Below are 8900 nucleotides of genomic sequence, written 5' to 3'. Positions count from 1 at the left end.
CCCTGTTGGTTTCTTTTCCTCCGCTTAGTGATATGCTTAAATTCAGCGGGTTGTCTCGCCTGATCTGAGGTCGACAGCGGATACATTCGCTTCCATCAACTTCCTGCACGACCGCGTGCGCTCGCCCTACCAAGTGCGCCCGCAACCCTGTACAGGGCCACTTCTTCACAAGGCTGGCAATCGGCTTCCCCGCTGCACGCGTGCGGCGCACAACCGGTGTGACGTGGAAGTGACGGGACACGTTCGTAAACCCATCGCGAACCGAGTACGACGCCCTACCAAGTGCGCCCGCAACCCTGTACAGGGTCACATCTTCACAAGGCTGGCAAGCGGCATTCCGCTGCGCGCGTGCGTCGTCCGAGCAGTTGCGTGATAAACGACCGTGTCGAAAGCCCAAACACCGCCGAGGCCAGTCGCCGCCGCCGCAAGGGCAGCCACGCAGCCTGGCGAGAGGCATCGTCTCGTGTAGCGTCGCCCCCGCCCCAACTGGAGTGGCCCAGTTTTTTGAACGGGACGGGAACTGCGAAGCACTTAGACCGACGGCGGACTACGACGAGAACGCCTTAAGCTTCGCCAACGTTTCGCCAACTCGTGCGGGAGACTTTTTCCGCTTCGCGGCAAGTCGTCGCGCCGTGCTCTCCGCATCAACCGCGTACGCAGCGAACCGCAAACGTCGGGCGCAGCCTCCTCACCTCCCTGCGCTTTGCGCGCGAACGTTCCCTGTTCGCGCGGCAAAGCCTGGAGGAGGCACGGCCCCGCAGCGTGTTCGAGCGCCCGGTCTACGGGACACCCTGCTTACTTCGAGGGCAACAAGCGCAACGCAAGGCTGCGATCTCGCGCACTTTGCGCACGGCTGGAGAAGCTTTGCTGGCCGGCTTTCGCTCCTCGTGTTTACCGTGCGTTAAAGTTGCGCGTCCGTGGCTCTCGCAGCTCTTGCGCGCCCGGTCGCAGAGAGGAGTACGCAACCTCGACCGCACTTTCCCTGCAGGCTTCCTTCCGACTCGAAGTCCTGCGGCGGTCTCAACGAGGTGCCACATCCTCAATGCAGTCGGTCGCCCCCGTTTCGGTTGGGCTCTGGCACGACGGTCGCCACCGTCTCGCCCTTGAGTGGCCGCTGTTGGCGCTCGCTGTGAGGTGTTCAGCGTGCTGTCCGTGTTGCCGACGCGGTCAAAACGAGTCGACGGCTCACGTTCCCTTGTGCGCCGAAGGCTCTCTTGATATGTGATCCGACCCTCAGACAGACGAAGCCAAGGGAAGACCCAAGGCCGCAATGTGCGTTCAAAGAATCAGTGCTCAGTGTGTCCTGCAATTCACACCAAGTCTCGCAGCTGGCTGCGTTCTTCATCGACCCGAGAACCGAGTGATCCACCGCTTAGAGTCGTGAAAAAGTGTTTGTTCAATTCCGTACAGTCAAAACCAAACGTTTCTGGCACTCGGCCAAACAGTGGCCAAGAAGGGCGCTTTTCAGCGCACGCTTGGACTCCAAAACTCTGCCGCGCCTTTTTCGGCTGCCGCAAATCGAGCAAACGGTGTGTTTCGGACGGCGTTTCGCTTTCGCTACTTGCGAGTGCTTTCGTGGTCCACCCCTCTATAAATACTCGGGAGGCGTCGAAGCCGGTTCTCCAAGCCGGACCCGTAGGTATCGTTGTGTGCTCGCTCTCATTGGCCCGCCTAACCAGAAAATGCCTGCGGTACACCCATTTGGATAAGAGTGCACGCAGATGCGGGCCTCGACGGCTACACATTTCCTCGGGCGGCCGCCTCCCGGCCTCCGTGGAGCGCGGGATGCACGGTCCCATCGACAAGCCTCTCCCGTTTTTACCGTGGCGTCGCGGTTCACCACGGCAGGCGGGTCGGTCTCCTCCGCATAAAAAGGGGGACCCCCGCTTTTTGTTCCACGAAATCGCACAAGCTTTTTTCGCATCCACGGTTTGCCACCGCACACCAAAATGCCGATCCGGCTGCCTACTTTAGCCAACAGGTGGAGCCAGGCGCGCCGTACTTGCGCGGCACTTCCCACGTCCACCGAAGTCGGTGCCAAGGACCACTTTCGGCGCCGGAGCCGCGTACGAGCCTACTCGAGGCGGAAGAACGAAGCCAGCAAGGGCCTGGCCGCAAGTGCGTTCAATTGTCGGGACGTCCAAGTCCCTCGTTCTTCCGTGCTTCCTCTTTCGGCAAGTCGTTGCGGCACCTTCCCAAAGCGCGCAGACCCGCTAATCGCGACGAGCGCGACGTGGCCGTGCCGCCTTTCCCTCGGCAGCAAGCAAAACGCCTGGCAACGTCGACGCTCCCCTAACCGCGATCTCGCACCGTGTTTCGTGTGGCGAATTCAAAAGCCGGCCGGCGCTGCTGCAACCATTACGGTCGGTACGCATACGCCGCGGAGGGCGGGACGGTCATCGGAGCGTGCGGTTCCTCCATCGAGTACTGCGCACCTCGGCCGTCGCATCGCCGTGCCATGACCGGCCGCGCGTCAACGCGAACCGGTGCCAGCGAGATCCCTCGCCTGCAAGAACCGACCGGCAGCCTCCGTCACCCGAGGACGCGGAGGCGCTTGCCGCGGACGGCGGGACGGTATGCACTGGTGCACAGCGGACCCGTCACATCGCCAGTTCCTTGACCGACCGCCGACGCTTGTGCCGTTCCTCTCGTACTTGGCAGTCGCCGCGCGATTGTCGGGTCTCGTTCTTGCACGCTCGAACGGTCGGGAGGGCACTCGGCTGGCGTTTCGGGAACGCGCAGCCTCGCCTTCTACCGACGTAACCACGACTCGCCGTTCGCGCTCCGCCGCTCCTGTTTACAGTACTAGGCGGTCCCGCAGCGGTCGGGTCGCGCATTTCGAGCGCTTCGAGCCACGGTGCAGTGGCGGGTCGAAAGCCGACCTATGAGTGCGTTGCGCCGTTTGTACCCGCGTCCGCCACCTGGCCGACCGTCCAAGGTCGCGGTGTTGGCGTCCGCTGGGCGCAACAATTTGTCACGGGGTGCCGCTCCACATTCAGGCAGCCCCGTGGGGAAAAGCCGACCCCGCGTCCAAACGGGGTCAGCGGCAGAAAGTGTCGGGCGCAGACGCAGCTGAGGCGCTCACCCTTCACAATCCGTTAATGATCCTTCCGCAGGTTCACCTACGGAAACCTTGTTACGACTTTTACTTCCTCTAAATGATCAAGTTTGGTCATCTTTCCAACAGACCGGCGCAACCGAAAGGCCGCGCCGGACATCGGTCCGAAGACCTCACTAAATCATTCAATCGGTAGTAGCGACGGGCGGTGTGTACAAAGGGCAGGGACGTAATCAACGCGAGCTTATGACTCGCGCTTACTGGGAATTCCTCGTTCAAGGGGAACAATTGCAAGCCCCTATCCCAATCACGAAAGAAGTTCCACGGGTTACCCAGTCTTTTCAGACAGGGATAAAGACACGCTGCTTCCTTCAGTGTAGCGCGCGTGCGGCCCCGGACATCTAAGGGCATCACAGACCTGTTATTGCTCTGTTTCGTGCGGCTAGGAGCCGCTTGTCCCTCTAAGAAGGTTGTAAGGTGCTGGGAACCCCGCACCTATTTAATAGGCTAGAGTCTCGTTCGTTATCGGAATTAACCAGACAAATCGCTCCACCAACTAAGAACGGCCATGCACCACCATCCACCGAATCAAGAAAGAGCTCTCAATCTGTCAATCCTCCCAGTGTCCGGGCCGGGTAAGTTTTCCCGTGTTGAGTCAAATTAAGCCGCAGGCTCCACTCCTGGTGGTGCCCTTCCGTCAATTCCTTTAAGTTTCAGCTTTGCAACCATACTTCCCCCGGAACCCAAATACTTTGGTTTCCCGGAAGCTGCCCGCCGAGTCATTTGAGTAACTCAGGCGGATCGCTGGTTGGCATCGTTTATGGTCAGAACTAGGGCGGTATCTGATCGCCTTCGAACCTCTGACTTTCGTTCTTGATCAATGAAAACATTCTTGGCAAATGCTTTCGCAGTAGTTCGTCTTGCGACGGTCCAAGAATTTCACCTCTAGCGCCGCAATACGAATGCCCCCGTCCGTCCCTCTTAATCATTACCTCGTATTCCAAAAACCAACAGAACAGAAACGAGGTCTTGTTCTATTATTCCATGCAAGTTTATTCAGGCGACTCGCCTGCGTTGAGCACTCTAATTTTTTCAAAGTAAAAGCACCGGCCATCTCGAGGCACACAATGAAGTGCACCAAGAAAGAACCGGCATGATGTTCAGTCCGAGCCGTCGCATCGGGTAGATGCACTACTCGTCTGGAACTGAGATCCAACTACGAGCTTTTTAACCGCAGCAGCTTTAGTATACGCTATTGGAGCTGGAATTACCGCGGCTGCTGGCACCAGACTTGCCCTCCAATTGATCCTCGTTAAAGGATTTAGAGTGTACTCATTTCAATTACGGGGCCTCAAAAGAGTCCCGTATTGTTATTTTTCGTCACTACCTCCCCGTGCCGGGAGTGGGTAATTTGCGCGCCTGCTGCCTTCCTTGGATGTGGTAGCCGTTTCTCAGGCTCCCTCTCCGGAATCGAACCCTGATTCTCCGTTACCCGTAACAACCATGGTAAGCAAGTAACCTACCATCGAAAGTTGATAAGGCAGACACTTGAAAGAAACGTCGCCGGCTCGTGGCCATGCGATCAGCACAAAGTTATCCAGAGTCACCACACAATACGGGCCGAAACCCGATCGATCTTGGTCTAATAAAAGCACCCGTTACCCAAAGGGCTCCAGGCTCACTGCATGTATTAGCTCTAGAATTGCCACAGTTATCCAAGTAGGAAGAAACGATCTAAGGAACCATAACTGATTTAATGAGCCATTCGCGGTTTCGCCTTATTTCGGCATGTACTTAGACATGCATGGCTTAATCTTTGAGACAAGCATATGATTACTGGCAGGATCAACCAGGTAATCGTTCGACTGCGCGTCCGTCCTCGCCTTCGGCGGGCCGGACGCAGTCTGTGTGCGGCGGAGGCCACCTTCAGGCGCCCCAACACGCTTATTTTGCACTCCGAGATGACGGCGTTCGAGCTCGCTACGGCACAACCTTCCCGAAAGACGAGTGGGAGCCGTGCGGCAAGAAGCACGTTCATGCTCGCTCTTTTTCGTTGCATCGACTCGGTCGCGCCGTGCGGGTTGCCCAAGCCCGCTGCACTGTCGGTGGACCGGCCGGAACTAGCAACGGAGCCGAGACTGCAAAGCCGCCAGACGACGGGTCACGCCCGCGTCTTCGGCGCTTTCGCATCTGAATCGCCCGAGGACGACACGGAACACACCTCGATATCGTGGTAAAACGGCACCGTCCGACAACCAGCCCCTAACGCATCAAGCGGATGAGGCTGCAGACGACTGCCGTGGATTCCCCTGGAGCAGACCCGAGGACACGCTTGACGAGGCCGAAGCCCGCCGCATATCAGACACCCGGTCGCTTTCGCGTACGCCGCTCACGAGAACCCCCACATAATAGCAGCGATAAGTACCCAGACCTCCTTGGGCACTAATACGAGCGTACTCGAGAAAATTTCACCGCGGGTGTGCCCCGAAACGTGTGGCACGTTGAGCGTGCCACAAGTCTACGTCGCTCTCAAACCCGCCGAGGTCGTAGAATTTGCGACCCTACTCACGAAATTCCCACCGAGGATACGGCCGCAAACGTACCGCACCTTGGGTAGGCCACGAGTTTGTGCAACACTACGCTGACGGCACAGCACCGAGGTCGTGCGCGCACGCACGGGAAAATTCCGCCGCGGTTTCTGCCGAAAACGTGAGGCACCACGACTCTCCGCAAGTTCGCGTCGACTGCGAAAGACCGAAGTCGTGAACGACGTGTCCGCTACTCGCCGCCGACACGCTGGACACCAAACGTACAACGACTCGACGGCGTCGTAGAGGCCCACGACGCGGTTTTCCTTAACGACGTCTCGGCGTGGCACCGACAGGTTAGAACGGCCGACCAACGTTCCCTGTCCGCCGTTCGGCTCAGTCGAAGGGCTCGGCGACTTCGGCAACGCTGCGAAGCCGCACGGTGACGCACGCCATGTCCCCATTTTTTTTTTTTTTTTCTTTCTGCGTCTGCCGGGGTGCCCCTATAATAGCAGCGATAAGCACCCAGACCGCCGTGGGTCGCTCGCCCCGGCTGACGTGGTTTTTCGTACTCCTGCGGCGGTCGCCGTCAAGCACGTCCAAATACGCTACTTTCGTGGGCGCATTCACGCTCTTTCGCTTCGCCGGAGTGCCAGCACTCACTCTGCCAAAAACGGCGAACATCCGAGCGGCGGTTCCCACTTTTGCGTCGGCGTCGCAAACCCCGCCCCGGCAGACGAGGTTTGCCGTACTCGTGCGACGGTGGCCGGCGGGCACGTCGAAAGACGCCGATATCGTGCGCGAATTGGCGCACCTTGGCTTCACCGGAGTGCCGCCACTGACTCCTCCAAAAACGGCGAAGATCCGAGCGGCGCTTCCCACTTTCGCATCGGCGTCCCGAACTCCGCCCCGGCTGACGCGGTTTACCGTACTCGTGCGACGGTCGCCGGCGAGCACGTGGAAAGACGCCGATATCGTGCCCGAATCGGCTCCGTTCGGCTTCGCCGGAGTGCCAGCACTGGCTCGGCGAAAGACGACGAACATCCGAGCGACGGTTCTCACTATTGCGTACGCGTCGCAAACCCCGCCCCGGCAGACGCACTTTGCCGTACTCGTGCGACGGTCGCCGGCGAGCACGTAGAAAGACGCCGATATCGTGCCGGAATCGGCCCCGTTTGGCTTCGCCGGAGTGCCAGCACTCACTCGGCCACAAACGGCGAACATCCGAGCGGCGGTTCCCACTTAGCCGTCGGCGTCCCGAACTCCGCCCCGGCAGACGCGGTTGCCGAGCTCGTGCGACTAGCGACCGCGAAGCCGTCTCGCGACGCCGCTTTCGTGCGCGGCTCCCACTGCGACCTGGGTCACCCGAGGTCGACGAGCAAGAAAGAATGTCGAAAAAAAATTTTTTTTTTTTTTGCGTCTGCCGGGGTGCCCCTATAATAGCAGCGATAAGCACCCAGACCGCCATGGGTCGCTCGCCCCGGCTGACGTGGTTTTTCGTTTTCCTGCGGTGGTCGTCGTCAAGCACGTCCAAACACGCCACTTTCGTGGGCGCATTCGCGCTCTTTCGCTTCGCCGGAGTGCCAGCACTCACTCTGCCAAAAACGGCGAACATCCTAGTGGCGGTTCCCACTTTTGCGTCGGCGTCGCCAACCCCGCCCCGGCATACGCGGTTTGCCGTACTCGTGCGGCGGTGGCCGGCGGGCACGTCGAAAGACACCGATATCGTGCGCGAGTCGATGCTTCTTGGTCTCGCAGGAGGGCCGCCACTCACTCCTGCAAAAACGGCGAAGATCCGAGCGGCGCTTCCCACTTTTTCGTCGGCATCGCAAACCTCGCCCCGGCAGACGCGCTTTGCCGTACTCGTGCGACGGTCGCCGGCGAGCACGTCGAAATACGCCGATATCGTGCCCGAATCGGCCCCGTTTCGCTTCGCCGGAGTGCCAGCACTCACTCGGCCAAAAACGGCGAACATCCGAGCAGCGGTACCCACTTAGCCGTCGGCATCCCGAACTCCGCGCCGGCTGACGCGGTTGCCGAGCTCGTGCGACTAGCGACCGCGAACGCGTCTCGCGACGCCGCTTTCGTGCGCGGCTCCCATTGCGACCTGGGTTACCCGAGCTCGACCAGCAAAAAAGAAGGTCGAAAAAAAATTTTTTTTTTCTGCGTCTGCCGGGGTGCCCCTATAATAGCAGCGATAAGCACCCAGACCGCCGTGGGTCGCTCGCCCCGGCTGACGTGGTTTTTCGTACTCCTGCAGCGGTCGCCGTCAAGCACGTCCAAATACGCCACTTTCGTGGGCGCTTTCGCGCTCTTTCGCGTCGCCGGTGTGCCAGCACTCACTCTGCCAAAAACGGCGAACATCCTAGTGGCGGTTCCCACTTTTGCGTCGGCGTCGCCAACCCCGCCCCGGCATACGCGGTTTGCCGTACTCGTGCGGCGGTGGCCGGCGGGCACGTCGAAAGACACCGATATCGTGCGCGAGTCGATGCTTCTTGGTCTCGCAGGAGGGCCGCCACTCACTCCTGCAAAAACGGCGAAGATCCGAGCGGCGCTTCCCACTTTTTCGTCGGCATCGCAAACCTCGCCCCGGCAGACGCGCTTTGCCGTACTCGTGCGACGGTCGCCGGCGAGCACGTCGAAATACGCCGATATCGTGCCCGAATCGGCCCCGTTTCGCTTCGCCGGAGTGCCAGCACTCACTCGGCCAAAAACGGCGAACATCCGAGCAGCGGTACCCACTTAGCCGTCGGCATCCCGAACTCCGCGCCGGCTGACGCGGTTGCCGAGCTCGTGCGACTAGCGACCGCGAACGCGTCTCGCGACGCCGCTTTCGTGCGCGGCTCCCATTGCGACCTGGGTTACCCGAGCTCGACCAGCAAAAAAGAAGGTCGAAAAAAAATTTTTTTTTTCTGCGTCTGCCGGGGTGCCCCTATAATAGCAGCGATAAGCACCCAGACCGCCGTGGGTCGCTCGCCCCGGCTGACGTGGTTTTTCGTACTCCTGCAGCGGTCGCCGTCAAGCACGTCCAAATACGCCACTTTCGTGGGCGCTTTCGCGCTCTTTCGCGTCGCCGGTGTGCCAGCACTCACTCTGCCAAAAACGGCCAACATCCGAGCGGCGGTTCCCACTTTTGCGTCGGCGTCGTAAACCCCGCCCCGGCAGACGCGGTTTGCCCTACTCGTTCGACGGTCGCCGGCGAGCGCGTCGAAAGACGCCGATATCGTGCGCTAATTGGCGCTCCTTGGCTTCTCCGGAGTGCCGCCACTCACTCCTCCAAAAACGGCGAAGATCCGAGCGGCGTTCTCCACTTT

At 60.0% G+C, this 8900-nt stretch overlaps 3 non-coding genes across 3 annotated transcripts in view; all 3 read right to left on the bottom strand.

Annotated features, from left to right (window-relative positions):
• Positions 1-73, bottom strand: part of LOC142795345 (large subunit ribosomal RNA) — a 4033-nt gene extending 3960 nt beyond the window's left edge. The window contains exon 1 of the ribosomal RNA XR_012892961.1: positions 1-73. This exon is cut by the window's left edge and continues 3960 nt beyond it. This is a non-coding gene — a ribosomal RNA (large subunit ribosomal RNA).
• Positions 74-1227: 1154 nt separating this feature from the next.
• On the bottom strand, positions 1228-1380 carry LOC142795344 (5.8S ribosomal RNA). The gene has a single exon (XR_012892960.1). It is a non-coding gene; the product is annotated as a 5.8S ribosomal RNA (ribosomal RNA).
• A 1719-nt stretch (positions 1381-3099) lies between these two features.
• LOC142795347 (small subunit ribosomal RNA) lies at positions 3100-4914 on the bottom strand. The gene has a single exon (XR_012892963.1). It is a non-coding gene; the product is annotated as a small subunit ribosomal RNA (ribosomal RNA).
• Between the last annotated feature and the right edge of the window lie 3986 nt (positions 4915-8900).

Source organism: Rhipicephalus microplus, unplaced genomic scaffold (assembly GCF_043290135.1).
Source record: "Rhipicephalus microplus isolate Deutch F79 unplaced genomic scaffold, USDA_Rmic scaffold_631, whole genome shotgun sequence".
NCBI classification, from domain to species: domain Eukaryota; kingdom Metazoa; phylum Arthropoda; class Arachnida; order Ixodida; family Ixodidae; genus Rhipicephalus; species Rhipicephalus microplus.
This window is presented reverse-complemented; position numbering and strand designations above follow the sequence as displayed.